This window comes from Diachasma alloeum, unplaced genomic scaffold, assembly GCF_001412515.2.
Source record: "Diachasma alloeum isolate Michigan unplaced genomic scaffold, Dall2.0 Dall_scaffold_00187, whole genome shotgun sequence".
Taxonomy (NCBI): Eukaryota; Metazoa; Arthropoda; class Insecta; order Hymenoptera; family Braconidae; genus Diachasma; species Diachasma alloeum.
Genome location: NW_021680353.1, coordinates 1,036,224 through 1,056,524, shown reverse-complemented (window position 1 = coordinate 1,056,524; position 20,301 = coordinate 1,036,224).

Below are 20,301 nucleotides of genomic sequence, written 5' to 3'. Positions count from 1 at the left end.
TTATCTCATGAGATATTAATTGTCAATTCGTAATTTCCCTTTTTTTTTTTAATGAAACTTTATTATTTACACATTGAAATAAATTTGTATGCCGTGAGGACGGCAGTTCTCGGACGGTATTCAGATCTCGGACGCAGAGCACTCTTACGATTGAATTTCAAATTAATTGCATATCCATAGTGCTCGACAGCCATTTTCTGTTATTCCCCCAAAAGTAGAATAAATTCTCCCCAAATTGCAATATTTATTAATATTTCACTAAGTGTACAGAATTATTACACTTATGTTTATTCGAGGGTTCACACAGTAGGGGGGTTTGTGGAGTGTTATGTAGTGTGCGGACGGTGAAATCCCTCTGTGCTTCTTTAGGATCTAACAACAAAATGTAAGTGAAAAATTGTTTATAATCAGTTTTTATGAGTTGAAGGTTAATTTTCGAATAAAAATAGATGTGGACAATTTAAAAAAAAAATAAATTATTGGAGAAATTGAGGGTCCGAGATCTGAATCCACCAAAGGCGAGGTGGGTTCAGTTCACGGACATGTTTATCCATGTGCTTAACCTCAATCGCACGCATGAAGAAATTTGACAGAAAAACTTAGCACTTTCTCTGAGAAATTCTATTGCATTTCTAGTGGAATTCTATGAGAATTCTCTTGGAGTTCCATTAGAATTCTATTGGAAAATTCTATTCGTTTTGTGGACCATTTATATAGAATTTTATCTAATTTTACCGTTTCATTTCTCCAAGAGATATTCGGTTTGAAAAAAGTAAATAGATTTTGAGATGTTTAATGAAATTTATAGGTGTGATTATTAGAATTTTTTTCTGCTCAATTTTTATTTGTTTTTGTTGCTAAAATTGCTGAAAAAAAAAATCTCAGAGAAAGCGCTAAATTTTTTCATTAAATTTATTCATACAGGCGTTCATCCCTGTCAGTGCTCTCATTCTCATGAAGACATTCTTCTCATGTTTTTGAAAAAAAATAATGATTCCCAAGAGNGATATTCGGTTTGAAAAAAGTAAATAGATTTTGAGATGTTTAATGAAATTTATAGGTGTGATTATTAGAATTTTTTTCTGCTCAATTTTTATTTGTTTTTGTTGCTAAAATTGCTGAAAAAAAAAATCTCAGAGAAAGCGCTAAATTTTTTCATTAAATTTATTCATACAGGCGTTCATCCCTGTCAGTGCTCTCATTCTCATGAAGACATTCTTCTCATGTTTTTGAAAAAAAATAATGATTCCCAAGAGTAATAACAAAAAAAAATTATCCATTCTTCGACTCTTTCAGGCCTGCGACGCTTTCGCGACCTAGAAAATCAAAAGCACCAGAGTATACTCCTGAGGAGTTAGAAAGTGCTCTGACGGCGATCAGAATAGGAAGATCTTTGGGATCAGACAGCAAAGAATATAATATCCCTAAGTCAACCTTATACGACAAGGCAAATGGCAAGACAAAAGCTGGGATCAACAGACCTGGCCCTGAGTGTATTGTGGGAGAATTTTATGAGAAGAAACTGGTAGAATGGATTTGTTATATGGGATTTGGATAGGGGGTTTCCCGTCACTAAGGATCAATTGCAGAATTCCGTTCACAAACTGATGAAATCTCTTGGCTCAATTACTCTTAATTCATACTAATAATGGTTATTCATGGTTATCATTTAGTGTGTAATAAGTTTATGGCTATTGGAATGAGAATAGATCTGTCAAAAATATTTTTTACAATTGATTTCCTATATTTTTCCTTCTCCCAAACCCCTTTCATTCACTTCGTCCGAGAACTAAATTGATGTCGTCCGAGAACTGAAGTAGGTCAATTTTTGGCGTCCGAGAACTGAATCCGGGGAGCTGTGTTTTGTTTTAACAAATATTTATCGAATTTCGAAGTTTTTCAATAAAAATCAAAGGTGTTCTTGTCCCAAAAACATCAAAAATGACTATGGAAACCGCAAACTTCATATTTGACGAAAAAAAAAACGTAGAGTCGGTTATTGATGGTCCAATTACCCTTAACCGTCCGAGAACTGCCGCCCTCACGGTGGGTGTTGGAAGCACATTTTTAGTAGTAACTGAGCAACACTGTATGCGATTATTTATATTAAATGCAAATAAATGTTGGTTATATTTCATTTACCTATTATACCATCTGAATTATAGGTCAGGATAAAGGCCAACTTCATTTAATTGGAAATATCGTCTCACCCATTGAAAAATCCTCGATTACATCTAGGGATGCTTTTTGTCTCTCTGATTGCAGATCCCCGTGTCAGGGTTTGATTTCAACAGATTGGAAACTTCCAAAGTTTCAAAATATCCTATCAGTTTGATAAGGTTTTGAGAATTTTTTACGACATTTCATGGTTATTCTCATCTGAGAACTCAGGAAAAACCTCATAAATGTGTGGGTGAGACCAATTTCTCTTCTTTCGAACGAAATCAACAACTTTACAATGCACTGGTTGTCATTGCCTCCTTCGTGCAATCGTCACCAGTCAACCAATTATTATTATGCAGTTTATGCACATAAACTAATTGGATAAGATCATCAAAAAACATAATGGAATTACAAACATTCTTGTCTGTTTCATTTTTTGAATGATATTGCTGATTTCAGCAGACGTCAACCTTTGACGTTAGCTACATTGTTATTGGTTTAGCCGTGTATTCATCAACGCACTGGTTGTCATTGCCTCCTTCGTGCAATACTCACCAGCCAAGACGCGCAAACGTGACTCTTTCATCTCCAGTACACGCAGCCGTAAACAAGAAAAATTGCAAGTAACTTTTCAACTCAAAGAATTAATTTACCTTTTGAGGTTACATCGCACTCGTAGTGCAAAAATTTCTCCAGCTTCGTTATTTCACGTATGATTTCTCCTTCTGGGAAATCTCCTTTTGTTGTTTTAATATTTACTCACATAGTATGACCAAAAAAGTTGATGATAAATCAATTTTGAGTGAATGAAATAACTCTCTATGATGCGTCTCTTTTGAGCACAAAAAACGTTATGAAAACGACAGATCTGTGGGGGCGCCACCAGACTCTCATGGCGCATTTTTTGGAATTGCTCTCTAAACTTGTGACTCAACTTGCATAAACAGCGGTACTACCAGTAAATATCAGGATTGTAATCCCGAGAACGAGACTGACATATAATATATACACCCTATGTAATATATACACCCGTTCCTACAAAGTTTACGAGATATTGGCGTTCCATTGATTTCCTCATAAAATTGTGATTTTTTTACTGACGATATTTTTTAAATTTTCAATAAAAACTTCACTTGTTGCAAATTTCCGATACGTGGAGTGAAAATTTCAATTGAAAATCTCACATAGTCCTTGTGAAAGTCCCTACAATAACTTTAATTTTTTTATGCAATTCGAAAAGTGAAAATGACATTATCCTGTATTGTGTATGAGTATAACATTTCAGGCAAAAGTCAACTGAATTTGCATAATTATCCAGCGATTTCTTCATCACATCAAACTTCCGTTCTGTCGATATTATAAAAATTACTTGTCATGTATTTACACTGAAAATGGAATCAAAATTTCGGGGAAAATCTGGTATTAATGTTCATCAGAGCGACATTGAATTCGATTTACGAAATTTTGAGTTTTAGATGGAATTTAAGGGAATTCATAAGATGAACATAATGAAGATGAAAAAACCACAAAAATGAAATGAATCAAAATGAGGAGAATTTTCAATTTTTATCTGAATTTTACTGTTTTTATGTATTTGCAGGGAATAATTGGATGGAAATCTACAGCGCTCTTATTTTCTTATCGAATTATTATAAAATCAATACAATGCTCGATTTTCCGGTACCCAAATTTCCTGGAGTTTCAGTAGAAATATCACTCAATACAAATTTCTAGCATTAGACACAAAAAATTCAGACGAAAATGCTTATAAGTTCTTCAAAACCCCCTGAGGCAGAATGCATTGTGTTCTTTCCAATACAGAAGAGAATGGAAAGTCCCTACAATGCCAATGACGTCGCACGTAACCTTCACACTTGTCAAGTTCATAAACACGTCACACTGTGGTAAGTAACAATTTTTTCCGAATCATAGGGAAATAAGTATTTTGCATTCAAGGAAACGTTGTTATTTGTCCATTCAACTACTTCCAATCATTGTTGTTGTTTCTCCATCTAAAGGTCACCTTATACACATACTCCAGCGAAATTCTTTTTACAATGGTTGAACAGCGTTACGCTACAAAAATCTTCTGTTACAAGGTCACCTGATCCTCCATTCACTGTGGCTCCAGTCACACCCGTAAACACGTTTTGGGTAGACTAGATCGATTAACAGAAATTCTTTCGTAATTCCACAAGTATTTTTAGTGAGAACGTAATTAGTATCCTGTCAACCACCCCCTGAGTTTTATGAAAGCGTAGTGGATCTTGTCTTATGTTGATGTTTTGATACTTCAATAAGTTTTGACATTTAATCAGACATTATGAATTGAGTAATCGCGGAGCGTAAACACTGCCCATAAAAGAGGATACACAGCATGGAGCTGTTTTATATCGAAATATATCGAAATCGCCTGATCACTAATTCTCAATTCTCATTATTCAATTAATGAGTCGTATGAAATTTGTGTTGAAATAATACTTGGTATTTGCAAATTATTTTATGCATCATAATTGATAATTCAATTTCATTGATTACAGCTAGCGATTTCCAAACCTTTACAATCATTCAAGTCATGGAGCAAACGATACTTCGTTCAACTCTTCTAATTAACGTTATGTTTGATGCTTATGCTCGTTTCCTTAATAATAAAAGAGAACCCAGAAAATAATCGAACATGGCGGATTTCATGGGGCTAATCGACCATTTTTCATTCGATTTCGATTAATCGAATATACTAACTGGGCATCACATCAGCTGATTAGTACAGGGTTATGAAGAAATACCGCAAGATGGCAGTGTAAAAGATGGCCCATCAATGTTTCAAGAAAATGCGCGCGAATTACAAAGCGGATTTCTAAGCTCAAATATGAAACAAACTCCGTGTATTCATTAAAAACATCAATGCATATTTTCTAAATACGTATTCGTTATAATGAGTTGAATCGGGAGTTATTTGTTAGTGATAGGGGAGGGTGGGGAAATATGGACATTAAGCGTAAAATGGAAACTCAATTTTTTTAAATTGTTTCATTGGGCATAATGTACACCTGATGAATCCGTATAGGATAGACGAAAATGGATGCTAAAAAATTTTCGATAATCGAATTTTTTTCAATTGCTTGTTGGGAAAGTCCACAACCGAAAAATTATTCAAGAGTACAATGGACACCCGAACAAGTTGGTCCGATTCAACTTTTAATCAAGAAAATTTTCAACTGACATTATCTCTTCCAACTGAGAAATTACAGTTGGAAGAGATATCAACAAATAAACTTCAACTCTATTAAATTTTACATTGAAGTTTGGAATGTAGAGTAGCTTTGGATTTCCTATTTTCCTATTAAAATAACTTTGAAATTATTTACTTTTTTCACTGTCTATTTTTTCTTATCTATTGGAATGTTAAATGTCTGATATACAAATTATTTAAAACTCACGAAAAATTCAAAAAACGTCCAAAAAAACCATATATCACAAGGACTGGCAAAACAGCAAAAAAAATGTAATCGTTAATCTAACCCCTAAAACGGTAACAGATTTAAATATCACATTGACGTACCATTGTTTTATTCACAGTTCTTGAAAAATTAATGAACTCACATAAACTAAAAATCGAAGTAACCTCCTCCCAACCCTATGGGCAGAGAATCATTTACTACATCATTTTGACGAGCACTAGGAATTACAATAATTGCATTCCAGTGTGATTACAATTTCATCATACTAGCGAGTGACATCATGATTGCGAGTGAAAATATAGTTCTCGAATATCCCCCTTCGACCGCAACTTTTGTTTCCATGCAATCTAATTTTTTTTTTATAATGCATTCATGAATGCCATAAAATGGGACAGGTTTCATGTATACATATGAGCATGCTATATTTTTGAGAATTTGAATGAAGTAAAGAAAACTCTTTACGAATGAATGAAGTGCATTTGCATATCAGCACGCGCACGATATAGTCATGAAAAACGATGATATTGCACTTAAAAAGGCGGTCACATTCGCACATTATTTTTCACATGACTGATACGAATCTATCTCGAGTGTGAACATGAAAATCAAAGTTCCATTGTTTCATCCTCTTTCCCTCGGTATTACGGCAACACTATAGTTGGCAATCATTACCATTGCAAAATACTAAAGCTTTGAAATTTCCATGATTTTATACAAACTCATATGAAAGAATTATAGACCATATGAAGCCACTTCCTTTCATCTATTCTAGAATGAAGAACAGTTAGGTGAATATATTAAATAGCACGTGACGAAAAAAATGTTGTGAAGTCGATAAAAAAAACTGATCATGCAATGCAATTAATTGGGAGGAGTTGGGCCAATAAATTAAATGAAGTTTAGGGATTCGCGTGTTTATGTATCAATAAAAATTGGTCAGGGGTTACAGGAACAGTGCTTTTACCATGTCTCATCTCAAACTTCATTCAATCATGTTCGTTATCACAAAATTCTAGTCTAACTCATTCGCCTGTTAAAGTAGTATAAATATAACTCAACTTTTGACGATTAAAAAAAATCTCAAAAAAGGGAAAAAGAGATCTATACTCAAGATGACAATTATCGTCAGTGTCAAACTGTTGAAATAAATAATTTATGTTTCTGAGTGCCCTGAAATGACGTGTTATGTGAAAGTGGAAGCGTTGCCTTGGTTGAACGCTGCCACGGAGGGAAATATTTCCGAATGTACACAATTGCCACTGATCGGAACACCCGAGTCAAACCAGAAACTACTGTTTAAAGGAATGACTGGAGAAAAGTTTTCATGGATTAATTTTTGACATTCATCAAAGTTAGAATTTATTAAAAAAATTATGACTTAACAAAATTATGATTTTAAAAATTATAAGTTGTGTTGGCCAGTTATTCAAATTAATTAATGAAATTCATTTTCATTCAGAATAATATTCTGGAGAATTGGGTGAATAAAACGTTCAAGTTACCGGCCTTAGACGTGGATTTATTCATGGAATGTAATGATCGTTGTTTAAAATTTCGACATTCGGCGAAGTCAGCATCACGCCAACGATCATCAGGTGTTAACCGAACGCTAAATTCATATAAAATTGAGCCTCGTCCGAGCATTAAAACTGATCGTACAAAGGGACGAACTCCTCGCGATTGCTTAGTACCTGATTCCGGAATTAGTTACCTACTCTGCCAGGGGTTATAGTTTAGCCCTCTAAGATGAAAGTCGGCTTGAGTAGTACTTTGTCCGCTGGAGTGGGGACAGGCAATTCTTACGGAAAGTGCGTTGAGTGGTGGACACGCCCATTCACCTCAGAGGGTTAAAGCTAGAAATTCGAATGTCATACTGCAATCACAATTACGTTGATCTTCGTAGTGGTTTATCTCGCACAACTAAGTTAAACTGCAAATAGTTCTACAGTCAGTTGATGAGCTCTAAAATTGCTCATTACGACTAAATTGTGCAAAGGCAAAATTATACTTGTTACTAGAACTCAACAATCAACATTTCATGAGATGGACTAAGAAAATCGAAACCTCATGTAATTTCAATTGTACAGTGAAAACTAATAGGGTGACCACTGAACATTTATCCTGCCTGGAAAGTATTCTGGATTGGATATGGATTCGTAATCAATTTAGTGAACATCAGACGCGGGCCATCCATTTGGAAATCCGGTGACACAGTGAATGCTGATTTCACGTAATTTTAAGGAGATTTTCATGATTTCATGCAATCATTGATTTAAATGTGATTGCCTGCGATTTTTTGGTGATTTCGCGATCAGATGATTTGAAATGATTTCAAATTTTCGATTTCATCCATTTGATGGAAAAGAAAGGAATGAGGATAGAACCCGAAGGGAAAAAAGTGCATCATATTAGTGCTAGAAAGGCCGAGCATGAAAGTTACAAAGGGGTGAATGTAGGGATGAAACCATCAAGGTGAAGTCATAAGAATCAAATAATTTTGTTTTTCATTCATTTGGTAAATTATTTATTTATTTAATAAAATAGAGAACAACGTACATTTCATATATTCAACTCAGCGAAATGAACTCTCCATTCTGATCAGTAATGAACGGATTTTTGAATTCGAAACATTTAATAACGTCTTGATATATTTTTTCAACTATTTTTAACCTTTTTTGATAACCACAGGGGGAGAACTTGTTTGGCGATGTTGACCAATGGTCACATAACCATGAGTAGTCATTGGTTGAAGTTCGAAAAATTTCAACTAAAAAAATGGAACACGTAATTCGGCAGACATAGAAGAGTACGTCACAAATGAGTCGAAAGTTTATTTCTTTTTTATGTATTCGAAAGGGTCTCATGAGCTGCCGATTTCATAGTTTCGTGCGATTTCACCGATTGCAAGAGATTTCCATTGAAATCACTTGAAATCGATGAAATCACAGAATGTCACTGATTTCACAAATGAATGGCCCCTCAACACACCATACTTATTTTGGTTTTTCTGAAATGTTTCTAATTTGAGATTACTATGAGGCTCTCTCTCTCATTCATGGGTTGCATTAATATAGTATGAATTATATCAAAATTATAAGGATCTCTTTGGAAGTATTTTTTATCATGAAATTAACCAACACCTGTTTTTTCTTTTTGAGAAAATTTCTAAATCTTTCAGGACTTCTTGAGAATTTCCTAAAACAATGATTGGACAAATGATTTTCTTTCGCTATGACAAGTTCTCCTTCCAATTTTCAACATCTGCTGAAATCTCTTCATTACTCAAAAATCGGAGCATATTCATCAGTTTTCTGAGAGTCTAGAAACTTCTCCGACATTCTAGAAATTTCGAAAAAATTCGGGCATTTATAAAAAATTCAAGGAAATTTTTGCATTTTCTAGAACATTCTACAAAGTTTCGGAAAATACGAAAATTGGAAAATGCATGATTTCCGAAAAATTGGAGAAAAATTTTGAGTCTTCTAGAAAAATAAAAAAAATTGACGGTTTTGTATACTGCGACAATGCAATATAGTAACTTCTGGAAAATTCTGGAACCTTCTGGAGTTTAGAGGGGAATTCAAGAGGAGTCTCAAATTTTCTCCAAAATTCGTGAAAATCCACGAGTTCAAAAATTTTGTTTTAAATTCTGCGTTGAAAAAGTGTAAAAAAGTCCAAGGTTTGTTGGAAAACTCTAAAGAATTCAGGATTTTGCCAGCCAATTGGGGGAAATTCTCAACAAATCATCATTTTTCAATATGATAATAAAATACAAAAGAAGAGAATTACCAGGGCAACGCCGGACACACCAGCTAGTTTAATATATAACAAAATAATTTCGGAATAGACAATATATGTTTAGAAAATGAAACGTGTGGTAAATGAGGATTGACCGTGCTATTGAAACGAATGAATTTATGTTATCGATGGGTGTTTGGGGTCAGGGAGAAGGGAGAAGCGATAATGAGTGGGGATGTATTGGGCTAGTCGCTACGTATCACGAAAGAATTAAGGGATTCCGAAATTGTCCGGTCTTTAGTATAGTCCTTTAATTTATTTTGCGAGCTCGCTTTGCGTACTTTTCATCGTAATCTCAGTTGAATGTATTTGATTAATTATTCACCTGTATTAATTCTCGGTCAAACTTATATTAAATTTTGTTAAGTTAAAAAATAAGATCTAAAACGGCCATTTCTTCTAATAAGATAAGTATATTGTTACCGACATTTTTTTGTATGTCTGATTTATATATCTGAGACGACGATCAATTTGAGAGATGTTATGACCCAAATTTAGCGATTAATGACTCTATTGTTTAATATGTATTCGATGCTTTTTGAGTGAAACCTTATTAATGGTACCAACGACTTATCTGCATTTATTTAAATTAATTTGTTTTCTCGGATATTTATACATCCTAATAATGATTTTGAAAAATATCGAGTTTAGTTTTAATACAATTTTCAAGATTTACCTATGAATGTGTAACTTATATATGATATTTATGAACATTCTTAGGTTTATCGTGATATGGGTCGCGTTATTTTTGGTTAATGGAATTCGCGATTTGGTCATGATTGATGCAAACGGTTGGAAAATCTTTGATAGTTTTTGCCTTGTTACTGTTAGTGAAACTGATTAATATTGTACGAAGTGTTTTTCTATAATATAAATCATCATTACTTATTTGGTTCTCTTTTTCATGAAATCTTCCAACAATTTTGAATTTACAAAATAACAGCATTACAAACGACTGACATTGACACAAAATATGTTTAATTAAATATCCACATCTCACAATGTTTCATCAATCACTGACTACTTAATCCCGAGCTGTGTACCTCTTAATACATCTGCAAATATGCACGTGGGCATACGACACATTGAGATCATAATATTTCATGACATTGACAAAGCACCCATAATGCCCATACCACAAAACGATATTCCTGCTTTGTAAAACTGATATGAGGCTTAAATTTGATTTATAACCATTTCAGATTGAAAAATAAAATACATGATAAAAATGAAGGGAAGGATACAGGAATAAACACAGTGTGTTATTACATGTCTAGGGACGGGTATGTGAGCATAGTGGCCAATACTGACGTTGACATACAATCAGGAATGCTCTCTCTTGCCTTATTTGAACCTCACGCACCACCACGCGCAAACTAGAGGGATTAATATAACTTGGTACTGGCGCACTGGTTTACATAAACCTCATGTGCATATTTCCTTGAATAATAGCGTCCTTTTAAATTGTTTATAGGAATTTTAATTCAGCGTCTTTATCATTTTCTTACGGGCTTCCTTTTAAAGTAGTATGGCTTCTCTTCAAACTAATCGTTGTATGGCTGCGAAAGAATGGACTTTATCATTTAAAAAATGCCGTTCGTACTCTGATGGAAGATTTTATCTTGAAGGAAAAAAGGACAATTTTTGAAATTTTCAACCACTCATTTTTATGACAAATATGAATTGTTTCATTCTGGAAAAATCAGTCCCTTCGATTGAAGTTGCGTGGGGGTTTCCGGTCCATTTTATGTGAAGACGATAATTCTAGAAAATTGAGCAATATTATGATTACAAAATATTACACGTGATGATAGTCCTGATGACAGTGATCGGTGATTACCATAATTACCAAATTCAAAAGAGTGTGATCACATAATTACAAGTGATTTACTTGACAGATAGCGAGTGCCAAATCGTTGTAATTAGTTAAATTAGGAGCAAACAATCCTTTCTTACACTCTTCGACTGGGACCTTTATGTTTGGCTCTTGCTCGTGACTTTCATGTTCAGTTCTCCCTCATTTGACCCTTACGTTTCCCTGCTGTACTTCAGGAATTAGAATCTACATGAAATCGTAAAATAATATAAGTATGAAAAGAACGAAATACTGGCATATCCAACAAATATGCTGTAACGTCACAAAATGTGGAACGCTACATAAACTCCCAACTTCAGTGAAAACCCCCGTTATACTCGCACGCCTAGAGCTGTAGTCTAGGCGATGCACGTCGAAATCCGCGTTTGGTGGCTACTTTCCGTAAAAACCCGCCGATTTTGTCGCTTTTCGACCACCCGTCTGGAACCTCCTCCGCTTGGCTCATCTCCTCTATCGCTCGACTGCACGTGTCCTACAACTGCTCCTAAGAACATTACCCCACTCGTATTAACATTCCCTCTTTTTCAAACTTGTAACGTAATATACTATTTCCAAACTGTTCGGAGTCCAATGCTATAAAAATGTTATTTAAAATCAGGCCTTTTTGATTTTTCATTTTTCGAAGTCATTTTAGATGCGCACATCTCAAAAGCTATTAAAAAGTTGTCAAGATATGCTACGGAAAAATGCGTGTAATTTTGTAATGAATGGAACGGGTTTTTGATTTATTTTTCTAAATGAAATAGTGATCGAGATATCAATATTTGTTCATCGGAGCGCGCTGCGAACGCAGTGAGTCTCTGTCTCACGCAGGAGCTTGTACAGTTATGTGCCTGTCACTCTATCAGCTCCTGCGTGAGACGAAGACACACTTAGTTCGCAGCACGCTCCGATAAACAAATATTGATATCTCGATAAGTATTTCAATTGAATCACTTGAAAAAATAAATCAAAAACCATTCGATTCATTACGAAATTCCGCGTATTTTTCCTGCAGCATGTCTCGATACTTCTCAATAGTTTTCAAGATATGCGCATCTACAGTGACTCAGAAAAATTATAAACCAAAAGCTCAGCTTCGCTTTAAATAACATTTTTGACATAGCTGCTACGTTCACCTCGAGCCGAAAAGTGCCGTTTTGTTTACTCATAAACGAAAATTTTTTTCATTTACTGGTAATTGAACAAGGCACAGTTCAGCCGCTCATTGAACGTACCATTACTGTCAAAAAATATTGTTCGACACGTCGGAAACGGCAATATTCAACTCGTGTGGTTGGCAGCCGTCGGCTTGACCTCGGGCCGCCAACTTCACCCTCGTGAAAATTCCGTTAGACTCATATCGAAATATACTATTTTTAACATTTGATTCCGAACACCCAAGTGGAAATTCCGGTCAGGTCTCGATCAAGTTTGGATCAAGTTAGACCTGACCACTGATCAAGTATTGATCAAGTTGACGGATCCGGTCTTGATCAGACATGTAATGCCTCTGACCAATCCGGGTGTGATCAGGACGAATGGATCCGAACTTGATCAAGTCAACTGTATGCAAACCGGATGCCCTGTCTGTCAGTATCAATAACAATTATCAACGATAATTACTCCAAAACAAAAGATAATTAAATTCCTTCACCGCAGGCCGCCGCTCTTAATGAATCTCTACTGTTATTACCTCTGAAAAAGCTTATTATTTTGTTACCGATGCTGGGGATCGAACCGGGGACCCTGTGATTGCTAATCCTATTTCCTAACCACTACTGTAAGTAAACTGTACATTGCCTATATGATTTGTATCGGGGTATTCGTTGAATTTACATTTATTCCTGATCTCGCGGACGTGGATGTGTATTCGCAGATATAAAATATGTTCACTTAAATTTTTATTTATTTCATTAATAAATAATAATAATGATAATAACAATAACATTAATAAATAAATAGANAGGCCGCCTCTCTTAATGAATCTCTACTGTTATTACCTCTGAAAAAGCTTATTATTTTGTTACCGATGCTGGGGATCGAACCGGGGACCCTGTGATTGCTAATCCTATTTCCTAACCACTACTGTAAGTAAACTGTACATTGCCTATATGATTTGTATCGGGGTATTCGTTGAATTTACATTTATTCCTGATCTCGCGGACGTGGATGTGTATTCGCAGATATAAAATATGTTCACTTAAATTTTTATTTATTTCATTAATAAATAATAATAATGATAATAACAATAACATTAATAAATAAATAGACATTTGGTGATTTTTTTTTCTCAAGACCATTTACGTGTAAGTTTGATACTCCTCTACAACGTATTTACGGCATTATCATCCCTCCCTTCTGTACATTTGAGAAGGGCCGGCTGTTAATTAAATTGATTAATCAAATTAAATGCATTAAATTAAATTAACTTGATTTAATTTATTTTATTTATAGTATAATGATTCTTTTTAAAGATTGAAAATAATTATTGATAATGGTTGATAAAACTTAATTTGAATAATATAATAATAGTTCATTGAATTATCCGAAAAACTTATTAAAATTAATGTCAGGTGGACCGGATCTGAATCTGATCATTTTCTTTCCAATTGACCCTGTTCAAATGCCGATCAAAGACATCAAATCGGAATTTGATCAAATTGGGATCAAGCAGCCGACCTCAGAGTGAGATTGTGCCTACTTGATCAGAACTTGATCTGAATCATCTTGCAGTTTTTCGGATCCGATCTACTGGATCAAAACTTGGTCAGGTTCTCATCAGGAATCACCGGATCAGTCGAACCTTACAAAAACCTGATCAAGTTCTGATCGTGCTTCAGGTGGGCCTGAAGCAATTTTCACTCGGGCAGTTTGAAAAAAAAATGATCAAAATCCGTATTTTATGTCTGTGCCTTCGGCTTGACCCTTCGGAGCATGTGTGTGTGCTTGAAACCTACCGTGAGAGCCATCTTTAAGGGGAGGGGAGAAAGGTACTTCGAGCCAAAGCCTCAAGTGTCGGGCAGCGCGTGATCGTGAACTTCCTCAGTACGCCACAGAGTACGCTTTCGTTTTCCGAAGCGTGTGTGTGTCGAGAAACGTTGTTGTAACGTTCGTTAATTCCGCACTCATATCGAGTGCTTAATTGGCGTGAGAGTCAAGGTTACAAGGTAAGTAACTTCCCTTGTCCTTTTCAGAGTTCCTTTTTCAGGAGAAATGAGATACAGGCGATAGCGAATTCACCAGAAAAGAAAAATCCAGCAATGAAAATGACGGAGGACGCCAAGGAGGCGGCGGAGTTCTGGTTGAGGCCTCGTCGGCCATTCGCAGGCTCCCCCGCAGGATCATTCGCAGTCTTGATGGCCCGCAGGCTTCGCCTCGGCCATAACCTTAAAATGTATGGGCTTTTAGGTCGCAGGTTTCACCTCGACCACTCCGTTTACTGGGGAAGCCTAGATCGCAGACATTCTCTCGAACACACATACAAAGATACTTCTACAACAGGGTATTTTTCTGACTTTCAGATGACCACTCAGGATGAACCAGCTTCAGTCACATTGGAAGAATTGTTGGGTGAGGCAGTAGAGCAAGCAGAGCAGGACGAGGTTTTGGACAAGCTGAAGACTTTAGCTGAAGAGTGCCTTCCAGAGGGTTGGAAGGAGAGTAAAGTCTTGAATTGTTCGATACAGGACCTTTTCGGGGAGGATGGCACAATCGATACTCAAGTTCTAAACAAAAGTCGATTTGGTCTTCCCACAGTCGGCATTGCCACTGCCTTCGACCCCGAATCTTCGGGTCTAAGTGAAAAAAAGTTCAAGGAATACAGACATATGATGCTGTGTTGGCTCTTCTGCAGACCTCTCTCCAGCTCAGAGGTAAGGCAAAGAAAGAGGATTCTGACGATGATCCTGGTCGACCTCTCAAGCGTTCTTGTCTTGAGGCCTTGGAGAATCGTATGCATAATGTTCCAGATTCTAGTCGATAAAATAGAAGAAAAACGAGAGACTAGATCTCTCCCCTCTAGACACGAGGAGGATGTCCTCAATAAGGAGAACATGGATTATGATGATTCCGAATCTTCTTCCTCGGAGAGCAATTTCTCTCAATGGAGGGGATTGGACCAGAACCCAAAATCATGCCTTACAGACCTAGATTTGTCCTTGATACCAGTGCTTAAAGAGTCGGAGCCTCAGATCCCTGAACCAGACCCGAAGATTAAAGCTCACGGAATCTCATGCCAGAAGCTAGGTTCTTCAGGTTGGAACAACATAAGATACAACGAGATCCAGAAAAACTCCAGGCAACGTCAGTATTTGATGCTTTGAAAATCAATAGACAACTGACAGTCATCTCATTGAAGTGTTTCAGCCAGACCATTCTGGCTAAATCCGATGCCTTGGCGGGTACAATTACCCATGGTCTTTTGATTCAGAGAGTAAGGTTAGGTTCTGCGATCAAGTCTCTGATCGACACTCATCCTGAGATTCAAGCGGACATTAAGGAGGGTTTCCTTAGGGAAACTTCAGTGAAGTCAGTTTCTGATGATTTAATTCATTTTACTTACGCACGAAGAGCGGAAATTATTGAATTGAGGAGGGGTGCCTTTAAGGCTAGTGAACCCCATCGGGCTGCAAAACTGGCGGAAATTCCCCCGTCAGAGTCCCACCTGTTCGACGAGAGACTACTGTCAGAATTTTTGAATCAGCAGGGTGGGATTTGTAAGGTTTGCCCTCAGGAGAAGAAAACCTTTTAGGTCAAGGACTCTAGTAATTTTCGCATTAACCACAAGGTACCAAAACTTCTACGTACTCACGAATGTCAGGAAAGAAAACCTCTGCTTATTCTTCCTCCTACAAGTCTAGCTCGACGTCCTCAAGATGCCACGCAAGAGAGTCTTCCTCTAAGAAGGGAGCTCGTCACAATCCGAAAGCATGACTATCAGTTCAGGGGAGGCCAGCTGAGCCACTTTATTCCTCGATGGGCAGAGTTGGGAGCACCAAAACATATCTTAAGCATCTTAAAAGGTTATTCTATTCCATTCGTCAAAAAAACTCCCATCATCCGCTCACGAGGGAGATTATCAAAAAATATTCCACCAAAATTTCAACACAGATGTCAAAAGAGATGGGGGTGATGCCTCACCCCCATGACAACCCCCGTGACAAGGAGTAATAGAAAAGGCTTATTGGGAGACAGGCTTCATCTCACCGATGTTTCTCATTCCAAAACCAGATGGAAAATTTCGAGAAATATTCAACCTGCGGGCTCTCAACGAGTACCTTCGACCCCCAAAGTTTCATTTGTTAAATCATCGAAGAGGTCCATCGTTCTTCCAAAGGGACGACTGTATGGCAAAGGTGGATCTCTCCCAGGCTTATCTACATGTACCGATAAAACCGAACCACCGAAGATTCTTTTGCCTTTCTTACGAAAACCAACTCTTCAACATAACATGCCTCCCATTCAGGCTATCGACAGCACCACTGGCGTTTTCAAAAATCAGCAATTGGTTAGCTGGTACCCTTCGCCAGAAGGGCATACGAGTGGTGGTATATCTGAACGACTTCCTATTCGCCCACCAGGATTCAAAAATTCTTCAAGACCAGGTCTCGTACGTATTGAAACTCCTCCAATCCTTGGGTTGGATGGTGAACATCCAGAAGTCAATAACATCTCCAACACACAGAATCGAGTTCTTAGGCATAATTTGGGACACCAAAGAGAATCGAATGTCTTTCCCCGACAACCAAAAAGAACGAATTCTAAGCCTCCTGGAGAGGTTATTGACATCGAGAACATGGAGTTGGAAACTGGGAAGCTCCCTCCTAGGAATGTTGAACTTCGCAGCACTGGTCACGCCCTTGAGTCGTCTCTTCTCCCGACGGTTGCAACGAGGTAGTCGTCGTCTATCGAAGATAATTCCAACCAAAAGACACCCTCTCCTCGAGTCGAGTCTACTGGACTGCTTATGGTGGAAGGCGAACATCCACCAAATAAACCAGATCTTTCGAGCCGACCCAGATATCTTCCTGACGACAGACGCTTCGCAGATGGGTTGGGGTTTTCAACTAGATAACGTCCACTGTGCGGAGACGTGGTCTCTACAGCAAAGCGAGTGGCATATCAACCGGAAGGAACTGTACACAGTAGTATTAGCGATCCAGAAGTTCAAGGATCGTCTCCAGGACAGAGCTGTATTACTGCAAGCGGACAACAAAACGACGGTGGCATACATAAAAAATCAGGGGGGAACTCGCTCCCAGACGCTGCTGAATGTGGTCAGGGAGCTTCTGATGTTGTTGAACCAACATAGGATTCAGCTTATTCCATTCTATCTCCCAGGAATTTGCAACACTTTGGCGCACAGACTTTCGAGAAATCTTCCCCTTCCGGATTGGCACCTGAGCCCCGAGATTCTCCAAAAAGTGTTCAAGAAGTGAGGCACCCCAGAGATCGACCTATTTGCAACGGCTCAATCCAGACTGGTTCCGGCATATGCCTCGATAGATGCAAACGACCGGGAAGCGTCATTCATCAATGCTTTCATCAGGACATGTGTCGTGAGCCTAGCCTGGGTCTTTCCTCCTCCTCCTCTAGTCCCAAAGGTCCTCTAACACCTGAACACCGCGAAGGGGATATTCCTAGTCGTAGCTCCGAGGTGGGAGAAGACCTTGTGGAGATAGAACCTGAAGAGCAGAAGCTTGAGTGCTCCATTTCAACTCTTGAACCTTGAGGAACACCTGTTAGATATGTCAACGGGGCTTCCTCCACAAGAGGTCAAAGATATTGTTTTAGAGCTTTGGAGGGTACGGGGTGGAACCACCTACTGGAAGGACTATCTGAAATGGAGGTGAAACTATTGGGCGCCGCTTGGAGAGACTCCTCGTGGAAAACGTATTCGTCAATTTGGAAACATTGGTTGTCTTAGTGTCGAGCGAGGAGCATGTTATCACATAACCCCGGTCCTCAACAATTGATCTCATATCTGAGCTTCTTCTTTTTCGAGAAGAAACTAGCATACAGTTCAATCTTATTACAGAAATCGGTGATTTGCTCTCTGACTAGTGCAGGAAGGGAGAACAGTTTGAGTTCAAACATGTTGGTGAAATCGCAGTTAATGGCGATTGGATTCGGGAGAGCTAAGAATGTGAAACCTTCTAGGACCATCTGGAACATGAAGACGGTGACTAAATGGATGTCAGTTCACCCTCCTGATAAAAAGAGTATTTTCCAAGTTTCGCGGTTCACCGCTTTACAGTTACTACTGGCATCTGGAAGGAGAATTCATTGTGTTACCAAATTCTTCTGGCCAGTATTTGGCTCAAAGACTGATAGAGTTAATCATCGCCAGTCAGGGTGGAGGATTACCAGTGCGGAGGATCTAATCTTCAACCTGGTGGCCTGGATTAAGTTGTTGATCTCTCTCTCAGCTGAGAGACGCAAGGCTCGATAGGATCTTTTGCAGTTATTCATCACAACGAGGGAAGCTGTAAAAGCCGCTTCGAGAGCGGTGATCGCTGGCTGGATTCAAACAGCCTTCACAGAGGTGGGAATCCAGTCGAGCCCTGATTCAGTTAGATCTGCTGTTGCATCAAATAATTACCAAAACGAAATGGCCATGGATGACTTAGTGGCTGGGGGTAACTGGAAGGGATCAGAGAATCTCTTTAGACATTACTGCAAGGACGTGGATAAACCCAAAGTTAAAATACCAAACAATTTGCTTATAAATAGCTTTTCACCAGTTTAAGATGGGTTTTTTCTTCAAACGTTTTTTTTACGAAAGTTTATCATATTACAAGTGTATTCATGTTTTGGAAATGAATAAAAATTATTCTCTCTAATTTTGAAGTCACAGTACACTTTCAACTGCCGGCAGATATCAAATCTCTCTCCGAAGGGTCAAACCAAAGGCGTAGACATAAAATAGGATCGTTTTCCACCTCGAAGAGAAGAAAACATATATTATAGGTCTTGCCGAGGCTTGACCAGAGTAAGGACTTGCCGTCATTCGGAGAAAGCACTGAGGAAGTTCGCGATCACGCGCTGTCCGACACTTGAGGCTTCACCTCAAAGTAGGTTTCAGGCACACACACATGCAAATGGATACGTAGGGTAATCTCCGAAGGTTCAAGCCTCGGCAAGACCTAAAATATACGTTTTCTTCCCTTCGGGGTGGGAAACGATCCTATTTTTTACGAAAAGGCATCGTCTGGACTAGTGTAGGGGAAATCCATTCGGTGAATGCGAGTCTATTTCCCTACTCCCACCATGCTCCGAGTTTTTCAAAAATTTACTGTCAGAGTACATTACATTTACGATTTCCCAAAAAGGCAAAACAATAGCTCATCTAAAAAAACAAACAGAAGATGAGCCTGGTAGGGAGTGGAAAAATTCTTCACGCTGATGAAAAATCAATCAATAGAAATACGACTATAACGAGTCGGCTGTAACATGAATATTTATATTATTCTACTATGAGGATACGCTCCCTGCTCGCTCTGCTCGCCAACCTCAATGAGCCTTATTTTGACCTCCATGACCTTTATTTGGACCCTTATTTCTAATCCTTGTGACTCTTCAGTTCTGATCCTCAATTTTGGAGTCTTACTCTCGAAAACCAAATTTGTATTACCACAAGTCGATTTGGATTTTTATAATATAGAGAGATATTATTATTATCTCATGGAATATGGTCGAAACCCTGATCCTTGACCTGTCAAATCTATTTGTCGCAATTTTATGGGAAAAAACGGAATATAATCATATGCACAAATACACATGAACACGGTGAAATATGAAATAATGCACGGAGAGAAATGTTCAGTAAAAATTATGGAACTCACAGTTTCCTCGCCGATTACGGAATCGACTCAGAAAATTTAAGTGACGGTATCGTAGTTTTTCTCAAGAGATACAGGTAAAAATTACGAAACACCCTGGAAAAATTCCGTGACAGTTAGTAGATAGGCAGTGGCGGTTCCCCCCCCCCCCCGCCAGTGGCGGTTCTGGATCAAATGTGGA